Genomic DNA, 9191 nt, shown 5'->3' on the forward strand with positions numbered 1-9191 from the left:
GTAGATCAACAACATCAATTTTAGGTCACAATTTACTCACACACTACCTTTGTTGACAAAATGACTCCCTTTATTATTACTATTTTCCACATTTTAAAGAATTCTTTACTGATGGAGAAGTATTTGAGTGTCTAACAAAAGCACAAAACAGCATATTACCAGGTACGGAGTCAATGCAATCTTGCTTCCTAAGGGACTAATTTACTTCCTATTTTTTTGAAGGCTCACTTGAATGGATCATTGTGTTAAGACAGCTAAACTTTGTTCAATTATCTTGAATAAAATTAAGCTAAATGCCAACTTTACGGATAGTTTTCCAGAAAAGAGATGACGACAAGAAAACCACGAAACAGAAAACTGAAAATTGTCTGTGTATTCTCAAGACCTCCTTATATACCACTCTCACAGGCCTAGTACAAGTTGAGATGGATTGATGTGAAGTGCAGAGTAAATTTGAGCTGGCTGATAAGCCCTAATCTTGAATAACTCCACTAATGCGACTCCATTAAAATCCATTTTGAGACTTGGATCTGGCTCAGCGTGTGGGCCATAAATCAACATGCAATATTCAGAGGGGGTAAAGATCGAAGAGAATCACACAACCCTCAGGATACTACTTAATACAAAACACTGAATTTGTAAGAAATGGGCCTTTCTGATTTTGCAGAAGAAAAAAATGTCTGACCTCCAAGCCTGGTGTGACAGTGGCGAGTCTGGCGACTTCAGGATTTGGGCTGGGTCATTTTTCAAGGCTATTGACCTCCACTAAAATTCTGCAGAAAACAAAAGTGAGAAGTTTTTTGGATGTCAAAACATTCCAGATAATTCCAGATTGGTTCAGATAAAACACTACATGAAGGTTCTAATTAGATTCAAAAGAACGTTTTACTTCCTAGCTCCTTAAATCATCATTGGAACCAAGAAACCAATATGTTGACAAGCAAAAACTAATAATGTCACTTTTAAATGTTTCAAAAGAATCATACAGCCTACTGAAGAACCATATATAGTGAAGGACTTTAAGACTTAAAAGTCATCTTGTGATTATCAGTATTGAAAACAGTAGTGCTACTTAATATTTTTGTGGATACCCTGATTTTCAGGACTCTTCAATAAATAAAAAGTTCAAAAGAAAAGTGTTTATGTGAAACAGAATTTTTTTGTTACATTATACAGTGCATGTATTTACTCTAATTTTTGATCAGTTTAATGCATCCTTGAAGAATAAAAATATTAATTTCTTTCAAAAAATAAAAATAAAAATCTTACTGACCCCAAACAGCAGTTTACAATAAACGGTGCTGGTCATTCTGTATGGCACTGGCAAGATCAGTACACATATCTGGGACTGAGTGAGAAAGGTCATCAACTTATGGCCTTTAATACATAGGGGTATTTATTTATTTTTTAAGTTAGTCCCTCCCTGGCAGAAGAACTGACTGTGTTGGTAAAAAATAAAATAGGCCTTTTAATGATTAGGTCACATCTATAGGTTTTACTTTCAGCGCAAATGGATGCAAGTCAATAGGTCACTGCTGAGTTCACAGTGTACCTTTATTATGTATTTAGTGGAGGATGTCTTTAAAAGGAGATTTAATTAATAGTGAGAGTGGCAGTTTAAGTGGGAGATGGGTATGTGTTGAGATAAGAAATAAGATAGGAAGAGGAGGACGACTGATATGTGTGTAAGGAACAAGAAAGCATATATAGAGGTTATAGTGGAAAATAACTTGATTAAATCTATGATAAATGAACATCTAGTACCTGAATGTGAACAAATTAAAGTGCCCCTATTATGAATTTTTGAAAATTACCTTTCATGCAGTGTGTAACACATCTCTAAGTGAATGAAAACATCCTGCAAAGTTTTAAATCTGAAAGTGCACCGTGTATAAAGTTATTGTCTCTCCAAGAAAGAGTCGACTCTGAATCATTGAAACGAGTCGTTTTTAAAACGAATCCCAAGCCGTTTCATGTTGACGTCAACATGAAAAATTAGCATATTGCCCGCCCACTTGGTCTTTTCGCATTGGTCTGAATGAAAATGCAAATTCATTCTTTGCCACTAGGTACCGCTTTTGGAGTGTAAAAATAGCGGTTTTCCCGGTAACGCTGTACACAAAGCAGCACTGGCTCACAAACCCTGCTTTATCAGGCATTACAGACATGATGAAATGAAAATGAGACCAATCGGACCAATCGGACCAATCATGCAGATTAGCATCACGCAAAGGAGGGGTCTGGAAAAATGAATCGTTGAGCGAATGGTTTGGGAGTCGTTGAGCAAGTAAGGTAAAAATTAATGCATATTATAAGACAATGAAATTGTTTTTTGACCTTGCATACATGTCAACCTGTTGTTGGGGACTCCCAAAACCAAAATATGAACCTTTCATTAGCCATAATATGGGCACTTTAAGTCTTTATTGGAGCAGGTCAGTTCAATCGGCGGCCATCTTGGTTGTGCTATTTTCTAGGCATGCTAATACAGCTTCTATGTACCTGACTGGAGAGAGACAGAATGTCCAAATTACATATTTTGTCATACATTTGGTTTCTTTAGCTCAAATTATACTGAAAAACTCCTTTACATTCACATTAGCTAGCCCAGCTAAAGCTAGTAAAAAAAAGAGAAAAAAAACAGGCTTTTTCAAAAAAGCTCTTTTGACTGAAAGGAAGACTTCCATTCCCATAGCTGTCCTACTGAGTGATTTCTCCTGCTATACTGATATGTCTATCAAAAAAATTTAAATATATGACAAAGTATATTAGAAATTGTAATATTTTCACCCAGTTATAACAATGAAATCCATTTTACGCTAACACAAGAGATTCTAGGTGGATATACCGTCTGAATGTTTAGTCATTTCCTTCTTCAGTAAGACTCAGAGAAAGCATTCTAAGTGCTGTGTTCTAGAACCTGGGTGAGGATGGTATCTAAGACATCACTGTTGTAGTCCACATGCTCAAGATGAAGAGAGGGAATGAAAGACACCAGCAGACGACTCAGGTTCAGACGCAGTGTCCTCAGTTTGGAGCTGTCGTCTTTCTCTTCCTTTCCTCTCTGGCTGTGTTCCCTGAGCTCTGACAGTTGACTCCTCAGCTGATGACAGAGCGCAGAAAGCCTGCTCTTCTCTTCTTCTTCATTCGCGTCTTTGCATTAACTTCGTTAAAATTAAAATAAAATCTACTCCTGCAAATAATTAAATTAGCTTTTGGTGTGCACACCATAAAAATAAAATAAATCTAAAATTACATCTACTGTATATAGAGGTATTTAAAAAAATAAAAATGGTAAAAGCAGATAAACTAAATTACTAAAACGTACAAAAAATGTAAAATATAAAAGTAGTATATAAATAACACTAAAACAAGTCTCTCTATTGTTTACCCATTTGCAAACTTTTTGAATAATGAAAAGTAACTTGAATAATATAGGTAACATTTTACAACTAGTGTGTCAAAAACTAAAACTGAACTAAAACTAAAACTAAATTAAACCTAAAGAGTAACATAAAAAAACGACAAAAGCACATAATAAAATAATTTAAAAAATAAAAATAAATTAAACCTAAATACTAATATTTAAAGAAATCACATTATAAAATTACTAAACATTAAAATAAAATAAAAAATATATAATAATAAAAGACATCCGTTACATTAATGCACTATGAACTAACATAAACAAACAATGAATAATCTTGTTTTTCTAAACTAACATTAACAAAGGTTAATAAATGGTTAATAAATGCTTTATATATAGCTATATATATATATTGTTCACATATATTGTTTGTGGTTACTTCATGTTAACTAATGCATTAACTAATGTTAACAAATGAGACCTTATTGTAAAATGTTATTGTCACAACTTCTAATAATAATTGAGGGTAGTGAAAAGAAACGTCTTACTAACAAACGTCCCAAAGCTCAAATCGATCCCCTCTGCCTGCTACCCTGCTGATGAGCTGGTTCCTTTCGTCCTCCAGGGCGGCGCTGTGCTCTCTAAGCCCCTCTAGTTCCTGACGGCAAGCGTCTCTCTCCTCCGCCGTCTCGTTCATCAGCTCCATTAGCTCATCCTGCCACTGTTGCCCCTCTGCCAAGTTACATTCCTCTTCCTCCTGCTCTTCTTCATCATCAACATGACCTTCATGATGCACCACCCCTTTCTTCTCATTTTTCAGGGGCAATTCAATTATCTGCTCCGCAGCTGAGCTGTATTCCCTCCCTGTCCCAGATGATGCATCTCTTTCACATGTCTCTTCTGCAGCGGCGGGTCCCTGATGCGACTCAATTCCTTCCATCATGCCACACGCGGCTTTGTTCAAGAGTGTGTCGGATTGAGTGAGAGGCTTTCTGTCCTCATTCAAAGCAGGCCAGTGTGTCTGAGAGGAGCGCTCTTGTGGTGGGGTGAGAGAGAGGACAGGAAAGGATGGCGTCACCTCCATCTGAGTTTCTGTGGCAGAAAACTTCTGCTTTGCTCTAGAAATAGTGAAATAAAACAAAAAAACCTGAAATAAATGTTATATAAAACATGTTTCTATAGAAATACAAATGAACAAACACCAGTTATATTATTCCTATACCTTCTTAGAGAGTTGAAGACAGCAGTCAGGTTAATGAGGGGCAATGGAGACTTCTCAGCTAAAGACAGTCCTATGAAAATAAATAAACAAATAATCTTTCAGAATATATGGTAGTGCAACATGAAATGAATACCTAAAGGAATAGTTCACCTCATTCCAAAATTATGCATTCAATTATGCATTGTGTTACTCTATGGATGTGTGTATATTTTTTATTCAAAAATTGTGTTGTTTTTTGGTTCAGAAAATGAAAGTCGGTGGGGTTTAATGTTGTTGACTTTTACTGTAGGGACAAAAACAGTAGAAACATTCTTAAAATATCTTCTTTTGTAGAGGGAAGAAAGTCCTTTCATGTTATGAGTGAGTCCTCTCATGTGGATATGGAAGCCCATTTCCGCCACTGAATAAAAAAATTTAAAAAAGGTAATTGCGACTTTTTATCTCACAATTCTGACTTTTTTTCACAGCATTGTGAGATATAAACTCGCAATTGCGAGTTATAAAATCAGAATTTGGACTTTTTTCTCAGAATTGCATGATATAAACTCACAATTGCGAGCTATAAAGTCAGAATTGTGAATTTATATCTCGCAATTCTGACTTTTTTTCTCGCAATTCAGAATTGTGAGATATAAACTCACAATTGCGAGTTAAAAAAGTCAGAATTGTGTGATATAAACTCGCAATTGCGAGTTAAAGTCCAATTCTGAGGGGGGGGGGACTGATATGTTCTCAGAATTGCGAGTTTATATCTCAAGTCTGAGAAAAAAAGTCAGAATTACGAGATATAAAGTAAAAAGTTTATATCTCGCCGTTCTGACTTTATTTCTCAGAATTGCGAGTTTATATCACGCAATTCTGAGAAAAAAAAGTCAGAATTGTGAGATAAAACGTCACAATTACCTCTTTTATTTTTTATTCAGTGGCGGAAACGGGCTTCCATATGTGGATGAGTAAATGATGACAGAATTTAAATTTTTGTGTGGACTATCCCTTTAAGGCTTGAATGAAGTGTGAGATTTTAAAAGAAGAATTGAATTTACATTTAAAAGTTGCATGTTACACTACCATTCAAACATTTGGGGTCAGTAAGTTTTTTTTTTAAAGATCATTTTATTTATTCATTTTATTATAAACTCGCAATTGCGAGTTAAAGTCCAATTCTGAGGGGGGGGGGACTGATATGTTCTCAGAATTGCGAGTTTATATCTCAAGTCTGAGAAAAAAAAGTCAGAATTACGAGATATAAAGTATAGAGTTTATATCTCGCAGTTCTGACTTTATTTCTCAGAATTGCGAGTTTATATCTCAAGTCTGAGAAAAAAAGTCAGAATTACGAGATATAAAGTATAGAGTTTATATCTCGCCGTTCTGACTTTATTTCTCAGAATTGCGAGTTTATATCACGCAATTCTGAGAAAAAAAAGTCAGAATTGTGAGATAAAACGTCACAATTACCTCTTTTATTTTTTATTCAGTGGCGGAAACGGGCTTCCATATGTGGATGAGTAAATGATGACAGAATTTAAATTTTTGTGTGGACTATCCCTTTAAGGCTTGAATGAAGTGTGAGATTTTAAAAGAAGAATTGAATTTACATTTAAAAGTTGCATGTTACACTACCATTCAAACATTTGGGGTCAGTAAGTTTTTTTTTTAAAGATCATTTTATTTATTCATTTTATTATTAATTTCATTTAATAAAATATCAATTAAATTGATCAGAAGTAACAGTATATACATTTATAATGTTACAAAAGACTTCTATTTCATATAAATGCTGTTCTTTTGAACTTCATCATAGAATCCTTAAAAAAGTATCACAGTTTCCACTAAAATATTAAGCGACTGTTTAAAATACTGTTTCTTGAGCACCAAATCAGCATATTAGAATGAGTTCTCAAGGATCATGTGACACTGAAGTTACTTATTTAACTATTTTTGATCAAAGAAATGCAACCTCAGAGAGCACAAGAGACGTATTCGAAAATCTTTAACAAATCTTTATTGACCTCAAATTTTGTATTGAAATTTTTTTTTTTATATAAGTAAATGTGAAAATTTACACAAGTTTATTTTTCACATACTTAACCCAAATGCAAAAAACACCATCACATGCTCAAATTTAGCATTTTTCAAAATGTGACCTTCAGTGTTTATTCTCCAAAACGACTGAGGAAAATACTAGACACACACACTGACTGTCATGAATAGTTTCAGGGGTCTCTAATGAGGCATTTCATTAACACAACCAAAAGCCACATCAGAGCCTCTGAAACCGCGCAGTAAGGTGGGTCTAAGCTATTTTAGTACAGCTTTTATGTGGCATTGCATCTTTCCCAGACATAACAGAGCCCGGTGGATGTCTGGGTGCCCGAGTGGTTATTAACGCTGGTCGCTCTTGAGTCTGTGAGCTCGGAAAGGAGAACACAAGATTCTGGTATTGCTTTTTGGTGAATAATCAGTTTACAATGGCTTTTACAAATGTTGATTCATTAGCATTTGCTACTTGGTTCTCTAGTTGAGTAGGTTGTAAATGTTCTTACATCTGGAACGTTCTCCTCAAGAAGACTCTTTGAATTTCTCCTGCTGAGTAAATACAGAATGTGACAAATATCATAACGGTTCTGGCATTCTTAATAACATCATGAAACTATCAGTAACAGTGACAGTATAACTTACTGGTGTTTAAAGGGTTTAGGGTACGACTTCTGATCTTCCTCCTAATCCTCTAGTTCTTCCTCAACCAAGCAGCTCCTGTGTAGAGCTCAGAGTAAGATGACAATAAAACAAACAATAAGCATGTTGAGAAAGCCAGCAAGGAGGTAGGCATAACAAAACAAAACTTCAAATCGTATGGGGCTCAACTGAAAATACTGAATCCAATGACCTAGAAGCAATGGCAGTTTTTCTTTCCATCTGTTGAACACAAATATTTGGCTTCCTTTGGGTTCCTTTAACCTTCATACATCTTCTCAGATATCTCAGACCCACTGAAACCCCTCCTTTTCACTCATGATATCATGGCATAACTATTTTGTTTGCCGTCACCTGAACTGTGGGTCACAGGTCATGCTGCAGAACCATTTATCCAGCAGCTCAATGATGGCATCTGGAAGCCTCCTCCACGTCAGGCAGCCGTCACACTGAACCCACACTTGATCTGGAACTTTCCTTTCAGAAGAAGACACAGGTAAGATTATGAAATATTAAAGGGATAGTTCAGCTAAAAGTGAAAATTCTGGGAAAAAAAACATTCCCTCACCCTCATATTTTTCCAAAACCTAGACTTTTTTCATCCAAGGAACAGAAAAGGAGAAACTTTGAAAAATGTGGTTTACGATGGATGCAGACAGGAGCATTCAAGCTTCAGAAAACACACAAATCACCAAAGATTATGAAATGAATGCATGTGCCTACTATATTCTTTGCGTGAGAATTTTGAATAAATCAGCTGATCCAGTTCACAAAACTGGTCTGAATGATTCATTCACAAATTACTTCATACCTACAGATCACTTGATGAACAAACAAACTGTTTAAAAAACAAAAAGTAGAGCTATGTTGGATGTGACCATTTTCAATGTACAATTACTTACATTTAGGCCTGTATTGTTGCCAAAGGTCACTGTGCAATTTTAAAATATTTGTAATTCAAAGCGTATGGCCCACTTTTTTTCTTTTTCTTTTTGCACCTTAAAAGCTAGTATTATTTCCATTTAGCTTTCATTCATTTCAGTTTTACTCATTTTAATACCTAAACGTTTATTTCAGTTAGTTGCCATGGCAACATTTTAAATGTTCATTTATGTTTTTCATCTAATATTTCCATTTTATTTTAATTCTGCTTTATTTTAATTACTGAAAATGATTTTTAATTGTTTTAGTTAATAGCAACAGCACTGCTTTTGTGTTCCATAGAGAAAGTCACTCAGTGTTGGGGAAAGTGACTTTTAAAAGTAATGCATTACAATATTGTGCTACTCCATAAAAAGTAACTTTCTAAATTGCATTACATAGTTACTTTTTATGGAAAGTAATGTATTATGTTACTTTTGCTTTACTTTTTGTCACCTGGGCTGGGCTTGCTCATTTGTTTTTTTTAATAACAAAAAAAAACCAAAGTTATATTTTTGAAATTGTTAAAGGGGTCATATGATGCGATTTCAAGTTTTTCTTTCTCTTTGGAGTGTTACAAGCTGTTCGTGAATAGATAAGATCTCTAAAGTTGCAAAGACTAAAGTTTCAAACCCAAAGAGATATTCTTTATAAAAGTTAAGACTGGTCCACGCCCTCCTAAATCGCCTTGTTCAAACACGCCCCCATGTCTATGTCACTATGTGGGAAGATTTGCATACCGTCGCCCAAATGTTCACACAAAGAAAGAAGGCGTAACTTTATTGTTGCTGCCGCCGCCTCCATGTTGTGAAGACGCTGTGTGTTTCGTTTGTGAAAGCGAAACTACTTTGTTTAGCCTTCCAAAAGAGGACACGACTAGAAATCAGTGGTTAAGTTGTATTTACAACACTGTTCCAGAACACTTCAACCCAAATATTCAGATGTGTGCAGCACATTTTATGGAGGACTGTTTCCTGATCCTGG

This window comes from Sinocyclocheilus grahami, unplaced genomic scaffold (genome assembly GCF_001515645.1).
Source record: "Sinocyclocheilus grahami isolate Dianchi unplaced genomic scaffold, SAMN03320097.WGS_v1.1 scaffold750.1, whole genome shotgun sequence".
Classification (NCBI taxonomy): domain Eukaryota; kingdom Metazoa; phylum Chordata; class Actinopteri; order Cypriniformes; family Cyprinidae; genus Sinocyclocheilus; species Sinocyclocheilus grahami.